This window comes from Magnolia sinica, chromosome 3 (assembly GCF_029962835.1).
Source record: "Magnolia sinica isolate HGM2019 chromosome 3, MsV1, whole genome shotgun sequence".
Taxonomy (NCBI): Eukaryota; Viridiplantae; Streptophyta; class Magnoliopsida; order Magnoliales; family Magnoliaceae; genus Magnolia; species Magnolia sinica.
In genome coordinates this window covers 63,913,015-63,927,714 of record NC_080575.1, presented here as the reverse complement: position 1 = coordinate 63,927,714, position 14,700 = coordinate 63,913,015, and positions in this window count along the sequence as shown.

Genomic DNA, 14,700 nt, shown 5'->3' with positions numbered 1-14,700 from the left:
TCGGGTTTAGATTATAGGTTTTAGTTTTGGTTTCGGTTTAGGTTATAGGTTTTGGTATTTGATAATGGGTTTGGGTTTAGGTTATAGGTTATAGGTTTTGGTTTTGGTTTAGGTTATAGGTTTTGATTTAGGTTATAGGTTAACGGTTTAGGTTAAGGTTTAGGTTGAGGTTATAGGTTTTTTGGATTTGAGAATGGGTTCGAGTTTAGGCTATAGGTTTTGGTTTTGGTTTAGGTTATAGGTTTTGGTTTTGGTTATAGGTTATAGGTTTAGGTTTTAGGTTTCGGTTTTGGTTTTGATTTAGGTTATAGGTTATAGGTTTAGGTTAAGGTTTAGAGAAAGGTAATAGTTTTTGATTTAGGTTATAGGTTATAGGTTTAGGTTTTAGGTTTCGGTTTTAGGTTTAGGTTTAGGTTTTAATTTATGTTATAGGTTATAGGTTTAGGTTAAGGTTTAGGTTTAGGTTTAGGTTTAGGTTATAGGTTTTGGGATTTGAGAATGGGTTCGGGTTTAGGTTATAGGTTTTGGTTATAGGTTATAGGTTTAGGTTAAGGTTTAGGTTTAGGTTATAGGTTTTGGAATTTGAGAATGGGTTCGGGTTTAGGTTATAGGTTTTGGTTTTGGTTTAGGTTATAGGTTTTGTGATTTGAGAATGGGTTCGGGTTTAAGTTATAAGTTTTGGTTTTGGTTTAGGTTTAGGTTATAGGTTTTTGGATTTGAGAATGGGTTATGGTTTAAGTTTAGGAAATCGGGTTCAGGTTCGGGATTGGGTGTTTAAGTTTGAGTTTTCTAGTTTAGGTTTAGGTTTTGTTAGGGAGTTGAGATTAGAATTAGGTATAGGTTTAGCTTTAGGGAATTGAGTTTAGCTTATAGGTTTAAGCTTAGGTTTAGGTTATAGGTTTTGGGATTTGAGAATGGGTTCGTGTTTAGGTTATAGGTTTTGGTTTTGGTTCAGTTTATAGGTTTTGGTTGAGGTTATAGGTTTTCGGATTTGAGAATGGGTTCGGGTTTAGGTTATAGGTTTTGGTTTTGGTTTTGGTTTAGGTTATAGGTTATAGGTTTATGTTAAGGTTTAGGTTTAGGTTAAAGGTTTTGGGATTTGAGAATGAGTTCAAGTTTAGGTTATAGGTTTTGGTTTTGGTTTAGGTTATAGGTTTTGGTTTAGGTTTAGGTTATAGGTTTTGGGATTTGAGAATGGGTTCGGGCTTAGGTTATAGGTTTTGGTTTTGGTTTAGGTTATAGGTTTTGGTTTAGGTTATAGGTTATAGGTTTAGGTTTAGGTTATCGGTTTTAGGATTTGAGAATGGGTTCGGGTTTAGGTTATAGGTTTTGGTTTTGGTTTTGGTTATAGGTTTTGGAATTTGAGAATGAGTTCGGGTTTTGGTTATAAGTTTTGGTTTTGGTTTAGGTTTATGTTATAGGTTTTGGGATTTGAAAATGGGTTCAGGTTTGGGTTATAGGTTTTGGTTTTGGTTTAGGTTATAGGTTTTGAGATTTAATAATGGGTTCAGGTTTAGGTTATAAGTTTTGGTTTTGCTTTAGGTTTATGTTATAAGTTTTTGGATTTGAGAATGGGTTATGGTTTAGGTTTAGGAAATCGGGTTCAGGTTCGAGATTGGGTTTAAGCTTGGGTTTTCAAGTTTAGGTTTAGGTTTAGGTTAGGGAGTTGAGATTAGGATTAGGTGTAGGTTTAGCTTTAGGGAATTAAGTTTAGGTTATAGGTTTAGGGAAAGGTTAGGTGTAGGTTATAGGCTTTGGGATTTGGGAATAGTTTTAGGTTATAAGTATAGGTTTAAGTTAGGTTATAGGTTAAGGTTTAGGGATTTGAGTTTAGGCTATAGGTTTAGGTTTAGATTTAGGGAATTTAGTTTAGGTTATAGGTTTTGAGAAAGGTTAGGTTTAGGTTATAGGTTTTGGGATTTGGGAATAGTTTTAGGTTATAAGTATAGGTTTAGGTTAAGTTATAAGTTAAGGTTTAGGGATTTAAGTTTAGGTTATAGGATTAGGTTTAGGGATTTGAGTTTAGGTAATAGGTTTAGGTTTAGGTTTTAGGATTAGTTTTAGGTTTAGGTTTAGGTTTGGGTTTTGGGATTTGAGAATGGGTTCGGGTTTAGGTTATAGGTTTTGGTTTCGATTTAGGTTATAGGTTTTGGGATTTGATAATGGGTTCGGGTTTAGGTTATAAGTTATAGGTTTTGGTTTTGGTTTAGGTTATAGGTTTTGATTTAGGTTATAGGTTAATGGTTTAGGTTAAGGTTTAGGTTGAGGTTATAGGTTTTTTGGATTTGAGAATGGGTTCGGGTTTAGGCTATAGGTTTTGGTTTTGGTTTAGGTTATAGGTTTTGGTTTAGGTTATAGGTTATAGGTTTAGGTTTTAGGTTTCGGTTTTGGTTTTGAGTTAGGTTATAGGTTATAGGTTTAGGTTACGGTTTCGGGAAAGGTAATAGGTTTTGATTTAGGTTATAGGTTATAGGTTTCGGTTTTAGTTTTAGGTTTAGGTTTTGATTTATGCTATAGGTTATAGGTTTAGGTTAAGGTTTAGGTTTAGGTTATAGGTTTTGGGATTTGAGAATGGGTTCAGGTTTAGGTTATAGGTTTTGGTTATAGGTTATAGGTTTAGGTTAAGGTTTAGGTTTAGGTTATAGGTTTTGGGATTTGAGAATGGGTTCGAGTTTTGGTTATAGGTTTTGGTTTTGGTTTAGGTTATAGTTTTTGTGATTTGAGAATGGGTTCGGGTTTAGGTTATAAGTTTTAGTTTTGGTTTAGGTTTAGGTTATAGGTTGTTGGATTTGAGAATGGGTTATGGTTTAGGTTTAGAAAATCGGTTTCAAGTTCGGGATTGGGTGTTTAAGTTTGAGTTTTCAAGTTTAGGTTTAGGTTTAGGTTAGGGATATGATATTAGGATTAGGTGTAGGTTTAGCTTTAAGGAATTGAGTTTAGCTTATAGGTTTAGGGAGAGCTTAGGTTTAGGTTATAGGTTTTGGGATTTGAGAATGGGTTCGGGTTTAGGTTATAGGTTTTGGTTTTGGTTTAGGTTATAGGTTTTGGTTGAGGTTATAGGTTTTTGTATTTGAGAATGGGTTCGGGTTTAGGTTATAGGTTTTAGTTTTGGTTTAGGTTATAAGTTATAGGTTTATGTTAAGGTTTAGGTTTAGGTTAAAGGTTTTGGGATTTGAGAATGAGTTTAAGTTTAGGTTATAGGTTTTGGTTTTGGTTTTGGTTTAGGTTATAAGTTTTGGTTTAGGTTTAGGTTATAGGTTTTGGGATTTGAGAATGGGTTCGGGCTTAGGTTTTAGGTTTTGGTTATGGTTTAGGTTTTAGGTTTTGGGTTTTGGTTTAGGTTATAGGTTATAGGTTTAGGTTAAAGTTTAGGTTTAGGTTATAGGTTTTGGGATTTGAGAATGGGTTCGGGTTTAGGTTATAGGTTTTGGTTTATGTTTAGGTTATAGGTTTTGGGATTTGAGAATGGGTTCGGGTTTAGGTTATAAGTTTTGGTTTTGGTTTAGGTTTATGTTATAGGTTTTTGGATTTGAGAATGGGTTATGGTTTAGGTTTAGGAAATCGCGTTCAGGTTCGGGATTGGGTTTAAGTTTGGGTTTTCAAATTTAGGTTTAGGTTTAGGTTAGGGAGTTGAGATTAGGATTAGGTGTAGGTTTAGCTTTAGGGAATTGAGTTTAGGTTATAGGTTTAGGGAAAGGTTAGGTTTAGGTTATAGGTTTTGGGATTTGGGAATAGTTTTAGGTTATAAGTATAGGTTTAGGTTAGGTTATAAGTTAAGGTTTAGGGATTTGAGTTTAGGTTATAGGATTAGGTTTAGGTTTAGGTTTAGGGATTTGAGTTTAGGTAATAGGTTTAGGTTTAGGCTTTAGGTTTTAGGTTTAGGTTTAGGTTTAGGTTTGGGTGTTAGGATTTGAGAATGGGTTCGGGTTTAGGTTATAGGTTTTGGTTTCGGTTTAGGTTATAGGTTTTGGGATTTGATAATGGGTTCGGGTTTAGGTTATAGGTTATAGGTTTTGGTTTTGGTTTAGGTTATAGGTTTTGATTTAGGTTATAGGTTAACGGTTTAGGTTAAGGTTTAGGTTGAGGTTATAAGTTTTTTGGATTTGAGAATGGGTTCGGGTTTAAGCTATAGGTTTTTGTTTTGGTTTAGGTTATTGGTTTTGGTTTAGGTTATAGGTTTTAGGTTGAGGTTATAGGTTTTTTGGATTTGAGAATGGGTTCGGGTTTAGGCTATATGTTTTGATTTTGGTTTAGGCTATAGGTTTTGGTTTAGGTTATAGGTTATAGGTTTGGTTTTAGGTTTTGGTTTTGATTTTGGTTTTGATTTAGGTTACAGGTTATAGGTTTAGGTTAAGGTTTAGGGAAAGGTAATAGGTTTTGATTTAGGTTATAGGTTATAGGTTTAGGTTTTAGGTTTAGGTTTAGGTTTTGATTTATGTTATAGGTTATAGGTTTAGGTTAAGGTTTAGGGAATTGGTTTAGGTTTAGGTTATATGTTTTGGGATTTGAGAATGGGTTCGGGTTTAGGTTATAGGTTTTGGTTATAGGTTATAGGTTTAGGTTAAGGTTTAGGTTTAGGGAATTGAGTTTAGGTTATATGCTTAGGGAAAGGTTAGGTTTGGGTTATAGGTTTTGGGATTTGGGAATAGTTTTAGGTTATAAGTATAGGTTTAGGTCAGGTTATAAGTTAAAGCTTAGGGATTCGAGTTTTGGTTATAAGATTAGGTTTAGGTTTAGGTTTAGGGATTTGAGTTTAGGTTATAGGTTTAGGTTTAGGTTTTAGGTTTAGGTTTAGGTTTGGGTTTTGGGATTTGAGAATGGGTTCGGGTTTAGGTTATAGGTTTTGGTTTCGGTTTAGGTTATAGGTTTAGAGATTTGATAATGGGTTCGGGTTTAGGTTATAGGTTATAGGTTATAGGTTTTGGTTTTGGTTTAGGTTATAGGTTTTGATTTAGGTTATAGGTTAACGGTTTAGGTTAAGGTTTAGGTTGAGGTTATAGGTTTTTTGGATTTGAGAATGGGTTCGGGTTTAAGCTATAGGTTTTGGTTTTGGTTTAGGTTATAGGTTTTGGTTTAGGTTATAGGTTATAGGTTTAGGTTTTAGGTTTCGGTTTTGGTTTTGATTTAGGTTATAGGTTATAGGTTTAGGTTAAGGTTTAGGAAAAGGTAGTAGGTTTTGATTTAGGTTATAGGTTATAGGTTTAGGTTTTAGGTTTATGTTTAGGTTTTGATTTATGTTATAGGTTATAGGTTTAGGTTAAGGTTTAGGTTTAGGTTATAGGTTTTGGGATTTGAGAGTGGGTTCAGGTTTAGGTTATAGGTTTTGATTTAGGTTATAGGTTAACAACTTAGGTTAAGGTTTAGGTTGAGGTTATAGGTTTTTTAGAATTGAGAATGGGTTCGGGTTTAGGCTATAGGTTTTGGTTTTGGTTTAGGTTATAGGTTTTGGTTTAAGTTATAGGTTATAAGTTTAGGTTTTAGGTTTTGGTTTTGGTTTTGATTTAGGTTATAGGTTGTAGGTTTAGGTTAAGGTTTAGGGAAAGGTAATAGGTTTTGATTTAGGTTATAGGTTATAGGTTTAGGTTTTAGGTTTAGGTTTAGGTTTTGATTTATGTTACAGGTTATAGGTTTAGGTTAAGGTTTTGGGAATTGGTTTAGGTTTAGGTTATAGGTTTTGGGAGTTGAGATCGGGTTTAGATTATAGGTTTTGGTTATAGGTTATAGGTTTAGGTTAAGGTTTAGGTTTAGGGAATTGAGTTTAGGTTATAAGTTTAGGGAAAGGTTAGGTTTAGGTTATAGGTTTTGGGATTTGGGATTAGTTTTAGGTTATAAGTATAGGTTTAGGTTAGGTTATAAGTTAAGGCTTAGGGATTTGAGTTTAGGTTAAAGGATTAGGTTTAGGTTTAGGTTTAGGGATTTGAGTTTAGGTTATAGGTTTAGGTTTAGGTTTTAGGTTTAGGTTTAGGTTTAGGTTTAGGTTTGGGTTTTGGGATTTGAGAATGGGTTCGGGTTTAGGTTATAGGTTTTGGTTTCGGTTTAGGTTATAGGTTTTGGTATTTGATAATGGGTTCAGGTTTAGGTTAGAGGTTATAGGTTTTGGTTTTAGTTTAGGTTATAGGTTTTGATTTAGGTTATAGGTTAACGGTTTAGGTTAAGGTTTAGGTTGAGGTTATAGGTTTTTTGGATTTGAGAATGGGTTCGGGTTTAGGCTATAGGTTTTGGCTTTGGTTTAGGTTATTGGTTTTGGTTTTGGTTATAGGTTATAGGTTTAGGTTTTAGGTTTTGGTTTTGGTTTTGATTTAGCTTATAGGTTATAAGTTTAGGTTAAGGTTTAGGGAAAGGTAATAGGTTTTAATTTACGTTATAGGTTATAGGTTTCGGTTTTAGGTTTAGGTTTAGGTTTTGATTTATGTTATAGGTTATAGGTTTAGGTTAAGGTTTAGGTTTAGGTAGGTTTAGGTTATAGGTTTTGGTATTTGAGAATGGGTTCGGGTTTAGGTTATAGGTTTTGATTTAGGTTATAGGTTAACAGTTTAAGTTAAGTTTTAGGTTGAGGTTATAGGTTTTTGGGATTTGAGAATGGGTTCGGGTTTAGGCTATAGGTTTTGGTTTTGGTTTAGGTTATAGGTTTTGGTTTAGGTTATAGGTTATAAGGTTAGGTTTTAGGTTTTGGTTTTGGTTTTGATTTAGGTTATAGGTTATAGGTTTAGGTTAAGGTTTAGGGAAAGGTAATGGGTTTTGATTTAGGTTATAGGTTATAGGTTTAGGTTTTAGGTTTAGGTTTAGGTTTTGATTTATGTTATAGGTTATAGGTTTAGGTTTTAGGTTTAGGTTTAGGTTTTGATTTATGTTATAGGTTATTGGTTTAGGTTAAGGTTTAGGTTTAGGTTTAGGTTTAGGTTATAGGTTTTGGGATTTGAGAATGGGTTCGGGTTTAGGTTATAGGTTTTAATTTAGGTTATTGGTTGACAGTTTAGGTTAAGGTTTAGGTTGATGTTATAGGTTTTTTGGATTTAAGAATGGGTTCGGGTTTAGGCTAGAGGTTTTGGTTTTAGTTTAGGTAATAGGTTATAGGGTTAGGTTTTAGGTTTTGGTTTTGGCTTTAATTTAGGTTATAGGTTATAGGTTTAGGTTAAGGTTTAGGGAAAGGTAATAGGTTTTGATTTAGGTTTTAGGTTATAGGTTTAGGTTTTAGGTTTAGGTTTAGGTTTTGATTTATGTTATAGGTTATAGGTTTAGGTTAAGGTTTAGGGAATTGGTTTAGGTTTAGGTTATAAGTTTTGGGATTTGGGAATGGGTTCGGGTTTAGGTTATAGGTTTTGGTTATAAGTTATAGGTTTAGGGAATTGAGTTTAGGTTATATGTTTAGGGAAAGGTTAGGTTTAGGTTATAGGTTTTGGGATTTGGGAATAGTTTTAGGTTATAAGTATAGGTTTAGGTTAGGTTATAAGTTAAGGTTTAGGGATTTGAGTTTAGGTTATAGGATTAGGTTTAGGTTTAGGTTTAGGGATTTGAGTTTAGGTTATAGGTTTAGATTTAGGTTTTAGGTTTAGGTTTAGGTTTAGGTTTGGGTTTTGGGATTTGAGAATAGGTTCGGGTTTAGGTTATAGGTTTTGGTTTCGGTTTAAGTTATAGGTTTTGGGATTTGATAATGGGTTCGAGTTTAGGTTATAGGTTATAGGTTTTGGTTTTGGTTTAGGTTATAGGTTTTGATTTAGGTTATAGGTTAACGGTTTAGGTTAAGGTTTAGGTTGAGGTTATAGGTTTTTTGGATTTGAGAATGGGTTCGGGTTTAGGCTATAGGTTTTGGTTTTGGTTTAGGTTATAGGTTTTGGTTTAGTTTATAGGTTTTAGGTTTAGGCTTTAAGTTATAGGATTTGAGAATGTGTTCCGTTTTAGGATATAGGTTTTGGTTTTAATTTTGATTATATGTTTTGATTTAGATTATAAGTTATAGGTTTAGGTTTTAGGTTTTGGTTTTGATTTTGGTTTTGATTTAGGTTATAAGTTATAGGTTTAGGTTAAGGTTTGGGGAAAGGTAATAGGTTTTGATTTAGGTTATAGGTTATAGGTTTAGGTTTTAGGTTTAGGTTTAGGTTTTGATTTATGTTATAGGTTATAGGTTTAGGTTAAGGTTTAGGGAATTGGTTTAGGTTTAGGTTATATGTTTTAGGATTTGAGAATGGGTTCGGGTTTAGGTTATAGGTTATAGGTTTAGGTTTAGGGAATTGTGTTTAGGTTATATGTTTAGGGAAAGGTTAGGTTTGGGTTATAGGTTTTTGGATTTGGGAATAGTTTTAGGTTATAAGTATAGGTTTAGGTTAGGTTATAAGTTATGGCTTAGGGATTTGAGTTTAGGTTATAGGATTAGGTTTAGGTTCAAGTTTAGGGATTTAAGTTTAGGTTATAGGTTTAGGTTTAGGTTTTAGGTTTAGGTTTAGGTTTAGGTTTGGGTTTTGGGATTTGAGAATGGGTTCGGGTTTAGGTTATAAGTTTTGGTTTCGGTTTAGGTTATAGATTTTGAGATTTGATAATGGGTTCGGGTTTAGGTTATAGGTTATAGGTTATAGGTTTTGGTTTTGGTTTAGGTTATAGGTTTTGATTTAGGTTATAGGTTAACAGTTTAGGTTTAGGATGTAGGTTTTTGGATTTGAGAATGGGTTCGGGTTTAGGTTATAAGTTTTGGTTTTAGTTTAGGTTTAGATTTAGGTTATAGGTTTTTGGATTTGAGTATGGGTTATGGTTTAGGTTTAGGAAATCGGGTTCAGGTTCAGGATTGGGTTTAAGTTTGGGTTTTCAAGTTTAGGTTTAGGTTTAGGTTAGGGAGTTAAGATTAGGATTAGGTATAGGTTTAGGTTTAGGGATTTGAGAATACATTTAGGTTCTAGGTTTATGTTTAGGTTTTAGGTTTTAGGTTAAGGTTATATGTTTAGGTTAAGGTTTAAGTTTAAGTTAAGGTTGAGGTTTAGCTTATAGGTTAAGGTTTTAGGTCATAGGATTTGGTTTAGGTTAAGGTTATAGGTATAGGTTAAGGTTTAGGTTTAGGTTTAGGTTTAGGTTATAAGATATAGGTTTAGGGAATTGAGAATAGGTTAAGGTTTAGGTTTAGGAAATCGGGTTCGGGTTCGGGATCGGGTTTATGTTTGGGTTTCAAGTTTAGGTATAGGTTTAGGTTAGGGAGTTAAGATTAGGATTAGGTGTAGGTTTAGGTTTAGGGATTTGAGAATACATTTAGGTTCTAGGTTTAGGTTTAGGTTTTAGGTTTTAGGTTAAGGTTATATGTTTAGGTTAAGGTTTAGGTTTAAGTTAAGGTTGAGGTTTAGGTTATAGGTTAAGGTTTTAGGTCATAGGTTTTGGTTTAGGTTAAGGTTATAGGTATAGGTTAAGGTTTAGGTTTAGGTTTAGGTTTAGGTTATAAGATATAGGTTTAGGGAATTGAGAATAGGTTAAGGTTTAGGTTTAGGAAATCGGGTTCGGGTTCGGGATCGGGTTTATGCTTAGGTTTTCAAGTTTAGGTATAGGTTTAGGTTAGGGAGTTAAGATTAGGATTAGGTGTAGGTCTACGTTTAGGGATTTGAGAATACATTTAGGTTCTAGGTTTAGGTTTAGGTTTTAGGTTTTAGGTTAAGGTTATATGTTTAGGTTAAGGTTTAGGTTTAAGTTAAGGTTGAGGTTTAGGTTATAGGTTAAGGTTTTAGGTCATAGGTTTTGGTTTAGGTTAAGGTTATAGGTATAGGTTAAGGTATAGGTTAAGGTTTAGGTTTAGGTTTAGGTTTAAGTTATAAGATATACGTTTAGGGAATTGAGAATAGGTTAAGGTTTAGTTTAGGAAATCGGGTTCGGGTTCGGGTTTGGGTTTATGTTTGGATTTTCAAGTTTAGGTATAGGTTTAGGTTAAGGAGTTAAGATTAGGATTAGGTGTAGGTCTAGGTTTAGGGATTTGAGAATACATTTAGGTTCTAGGTTTAGGTTTAGGTTTTAGGTTTTAGGTTAAGGTTATATGTTTAGGTTAAGGTTTAGTTTTAAGTTAAGGTTGAGGTTTAGGTTATAGGTTAAGGTTTTAGGTCATAGGTTTTGGTTTAGGTTAAGGTTATAGGTATAGGTTAAGGTTTAGGTTTAGGTTTAGGTTATAAGATATAGGTTTAGGGAATTGAGAATAGGTTAAGGTTTAGGTTTAGGAAATCGGGTTCGGGTGCGGGATCGGGTTTATGTTTGGGTTTTCAAGTTTAGGTATAGGTTTAAGTTAGGGAGTTAAGATTAGGATTAGGGGTAGGTTTAGGTTTAGGGATTTGACAATACATTTAGGTTCTAGGTTTAGGTTTAGGTTTTAGGTTTTAGGTTAAGGTTATATGTTTAGGTTAAGGTTTAGGTTTAAGTTAAGGTTGAGATTTAGGTTATAGGTTAAAGTTTTAGGTCATAGGTTTTGGTTTAGGTTTTAAGTTTTGGTTTTAGTTTAGGTTTAGGTTTAGGTTATAGGTTTTTAGATTTGGGAATGGGTTATGGTTTAGGTTTAGAAAATCGAGTTCAGGCTTGGGATTCGGTCTAAGTTTGGGTTTTCAAGTTTAGGTTTAGGTTTAGGTTAGGGAGTTAAGATTAGGATTAGGTGTAGGTTTAGGTTTAGGGATTTGAAAATACATTTAGGTTCTAGGTTTAGGTTTAGGTTTTAGGTTTTACGTTAAGGTTATATGTTTAGGTTAAGGTTTAGGTTTAAGTTAAGGTTGAGGTTTAGGTTATAGGTTAAGGTTTTAGGTCATAGGTTTTGGTTTAGGTTAAGGTTATAGGTATAGGTTAAGGTTTAGGTTTAGGTTTAGGTTTAGGTTATAAGATATATGTTTAGGGAATTGAGAATAGGTTAAGGTTTTAGGTTTAAGAAATCGGGTTCGGGTTCGGGATCGGGTTTATGTTTGGGTTTTCAAGTTTAGGTATAGGTTTAGGTTAGGGAGTTAAGATTATGATTAGGTGTAGGTCTATGTTTAGGGATTTGAGAATACATTTAGGTTCTAGGTTTAGGTTTAGGTTTTAGGTTTTAGGTAAAGGTTATATGTTTAGGTTAAGATTTAGGTTTAAGTTAAGGTTGAGGTTTAGGTTATAGGTTAAGGTTTTAGGTCATAGGTTTTGGTTTAGGTTAAGGTTATAGGTATAAGTTAAGGTTTAGGTTTAGGTTTAGGTTTAGGTTATAAGATATAGGTTTAGTGAATTGAGAATAGGTTAAGGTTTAGGTTTAGGAAATCGAGTTCGGGTTTGGGATCGGGTTTATGTTTGGGTTTTCAAGTTTAGGTATAGGTTTAGGTTAGGGAGTTAAGATTATGATTAGGTGTAGGTCTATGTTTAGGGATTTGAGAATACATTTAGGTTCTAGGTTTAGGTTTAGGTTTTAGGTTTTAGGTTAAGGTTATATGTTTAGGTTAAGGTTTAGTTTTAAGTTAAGGTTGAGGTTTAGGTTATAGGTTAAGGTTTTAGGTCATAGGTTTTGGTTTAGGTTAAGGTTATAGGTATAGGTTAAGGTTTAGGTTTAGGTTTAGGTTTAGGTTATAAGATATAGGTTTAGAGAATTGAGAATAGGTTAAGGTTTAGGATTAGGAAATCGGGTTCGGGTTCGGGATCGGGTTTATGTTTGGGTTTTCAAGTTTAGGTATAGATTTAGGTTAGGGAGTTAAGATTAGGATTAGGTGTAGGTCTACATTTAGGGATTTGAAAATACATTTAGGTTCTAGGTTTAGGTTTAGGTTTAGGTTTTAGGTTTTAGGTTAAGGTTATATGTTTAGGTTAAGGTTTAGGTTTAAGTTAAGGTTGAGGTTTAGGTTATAGGTTAAGGTTTTAGGTCATAGGTTTTGGTTTAGGTTAAGGTTATAGGTATAGGTTAAGGTATAGGTTAAGGTTTATGTTTAGGTTATAAGATATAGGTTTAGGGAATTGAGAATCGGTTAAGGTTTAGGTTTAAGAAATCAGGTTCAGGTTCGGGATCGGGTTTATGTTTGGGTTTTCAAGTTTAGGTATAGGTTTAGGTTAGGGAGTTAAGATTAGGATTAGGTGTAGATTTAGGTTTAGAGATTTGAGAATACATTTAGGTTCTAGGTTTTAGGTTAAGGTTTAGGTTTAGGTTAAAGTTGAGGTTTAGGTTATAGGTTAAGGTTTTAGGTCATAAGTTTTGGTTTAGGTTAAGGGTATGGTCCCTGCAAATATAGATATAAACACGGCCATCCGGCGTAAATGGCCAGGCCCTTCCAATGCTGTCCATAAAAAAATGAACAACTTCATCATGGTCATAATAGCGGTTCCCTCTTTCCAGGGAACCTTGCTCTTCCGAATAGCTCCGACGCACATCCGGGTCTGCTCCATTAATTTCGATCAAATACATAAACACGGCCTGTCCAAATGGCCAGGCCCCTCTAATGCTGTTCATAGAAAATGGACAGCTTCATCATGGTCATAACAGCGGTTCCCACCTTCCAGGGACCCCCGCTCATCCGGATAGCTCCGGCGCACATCCGGGTCTACTCCATTAATTTCGAGCAAATTTAATGGAGCAAATACATAACCACTTGGTCCTAAATATTTACTTTATAAAAGAAAATCTCCCATGTTTTCTCAAATTTTCATTTCGATCTTTTTTGGCCCAAATCCCTGTCAATGCATGAGAATCATGCATAAACATGGATTTTAAGCAAAATACATGAGGAAAATTACAATATAGATATCATGCACACAATATCACATAATGTATTGTTTAATGAACTACACATGTGCATTCTTGACAAGAGACGTACCAGATACTTAAATCTAAAATATGCAGCTCCAACCCTCCCACATGCAACATCCACCTGAAAGAATGCGTATAACCGTTATGCTTGAGTAATCAATACAGGAATGTACAAGTAAAACTATAAAACCAGAGATACTCACTGCATTTTCAGGATCTCCTCCATAGTTGACGATTCATTCTAAAGCCCTTCTCCCTCCTCCTTTACTCGGGCTTGGGACCGGCAATGTAAGGAGTTGCATTGGCGGAGTTAAAAAAGGGCTTAGGCTCTATTTGGTTTTAAAAAAAAATGTTTTCATAAATACTAATGTGATGACCAAATGGAGCCTAAGACTATAAATACGTTCAAATATAGAGTACAAAATTCATTCAATATTAGAAAAAATAAAAAAACAAGTGCCAAATTAGTTCAAAATGCACACAAGTTCAAAATTTGTTCAAAATGCACACAACACATGTTCAATTATACAGTACCAAATTTATTCAAATTATTGAATCCTCAAAGCCTCTTTCCCCCATTGCATAAATGATCCTGGACCGGCCTCTCCAAGTGTAGATGCAAACCCATCTTCTTTCCACAAAGGAGCATGAGGTTATATAGCCTCAGTTAGGACAACAACAAAAGTTCCATCCTCCAACGGCTCACAATGGACAATTGCATTTGGATTAACTTCGTGTACTTCACCACGAGCAACTACACCACGTTTTCCAAAACCAAGCAAGTCGCATCTTTTACCGATATATATAATGTCCGGCTACATTTACACATAAAATGGCATTGGTATTGTTAGCGTTTATAATATAATTGTAAGCTCATTATAATAAAAAATTTATACTTGCATACCGACAATGCCTGAGTAGATTTAGCGACTGTTGGTGATGAGAGATTTTGAGTATACTGTCTATCTTTCTGCATATCTACCAATGTTTTCTTCATCTTAACTATATCTTGAGTCATACCATCCAATTTTTTCTTCACCTGAGATAACTCTTGAGTTACGTTCTCTTTTTCTTTTGTCACATTCTCTACCTTTGAACGAGTAGGGGCTTACTTCTTCAGTCCTACCTTGCTTATTGAGCAACCTAGACCCCGCATTCTCCCTCTATTGTCAGAACCAACCAACTGTAAAACATTGTAAATCAAGTTATTAGGATATTCATAATTACCATAAAACTTAAGTAATTTTTAAATTTTATTAGTACCTCTGTAAGGGCATCATCCATGCCGGTCATCCTAGAAGCAAGATTGCTACTATAGAGCTCATCTAGTTTTTTCTATGAAAAAATACAAATGAATGCAATATAATTCAAAGTTATACATAGGCTTTTCATAAGGGTACTAGTTAGTGGTACGAGGGATGCACTTACAGCAAGGTCAGGATATTGGACAAGTTTGTCCTTTCTTGTATGGGCTCTTAAAAAGACTTCACATCTACCTATCTCGACATCAAAGGTAAGATTCTTCTCCATCGCCTTTCGCACATTACATATCATTCAAATACACATCATTAATAGATTTAGATGAATGATAATTCAAATTTAAATTCAATTTTAAACTATAATATCTATTTTTAAATACATACCATCTTATGACGAGTAACAGTCATGCTGTGCCTCCCAAGACACGCAGTGTAAGCCCCGTATCCTAGACCGTATCGTTCCATAGGCTTCCGTGGTCTTCCCGGTCGAATTCCGACAATCTTCGACCCTTATCCAGTATTTGCGCGCGACCCTGATTCTCGTACCGTCAACCCGAGTCGACTCAACCCAGGGCTTGTACCTTAGCGACCACGACTCGCGCGCTGATGCGATGCCCTGGTCGGGAGATGTGGGCCAACGTTCGGTGCGAGGAAAACGCCGCGCATGCGAATTCCGAGGGAATCTCTACAAGGTGTCACATAAATCAATCAATCCCATCAATCCCATCATGTCAAGTACAC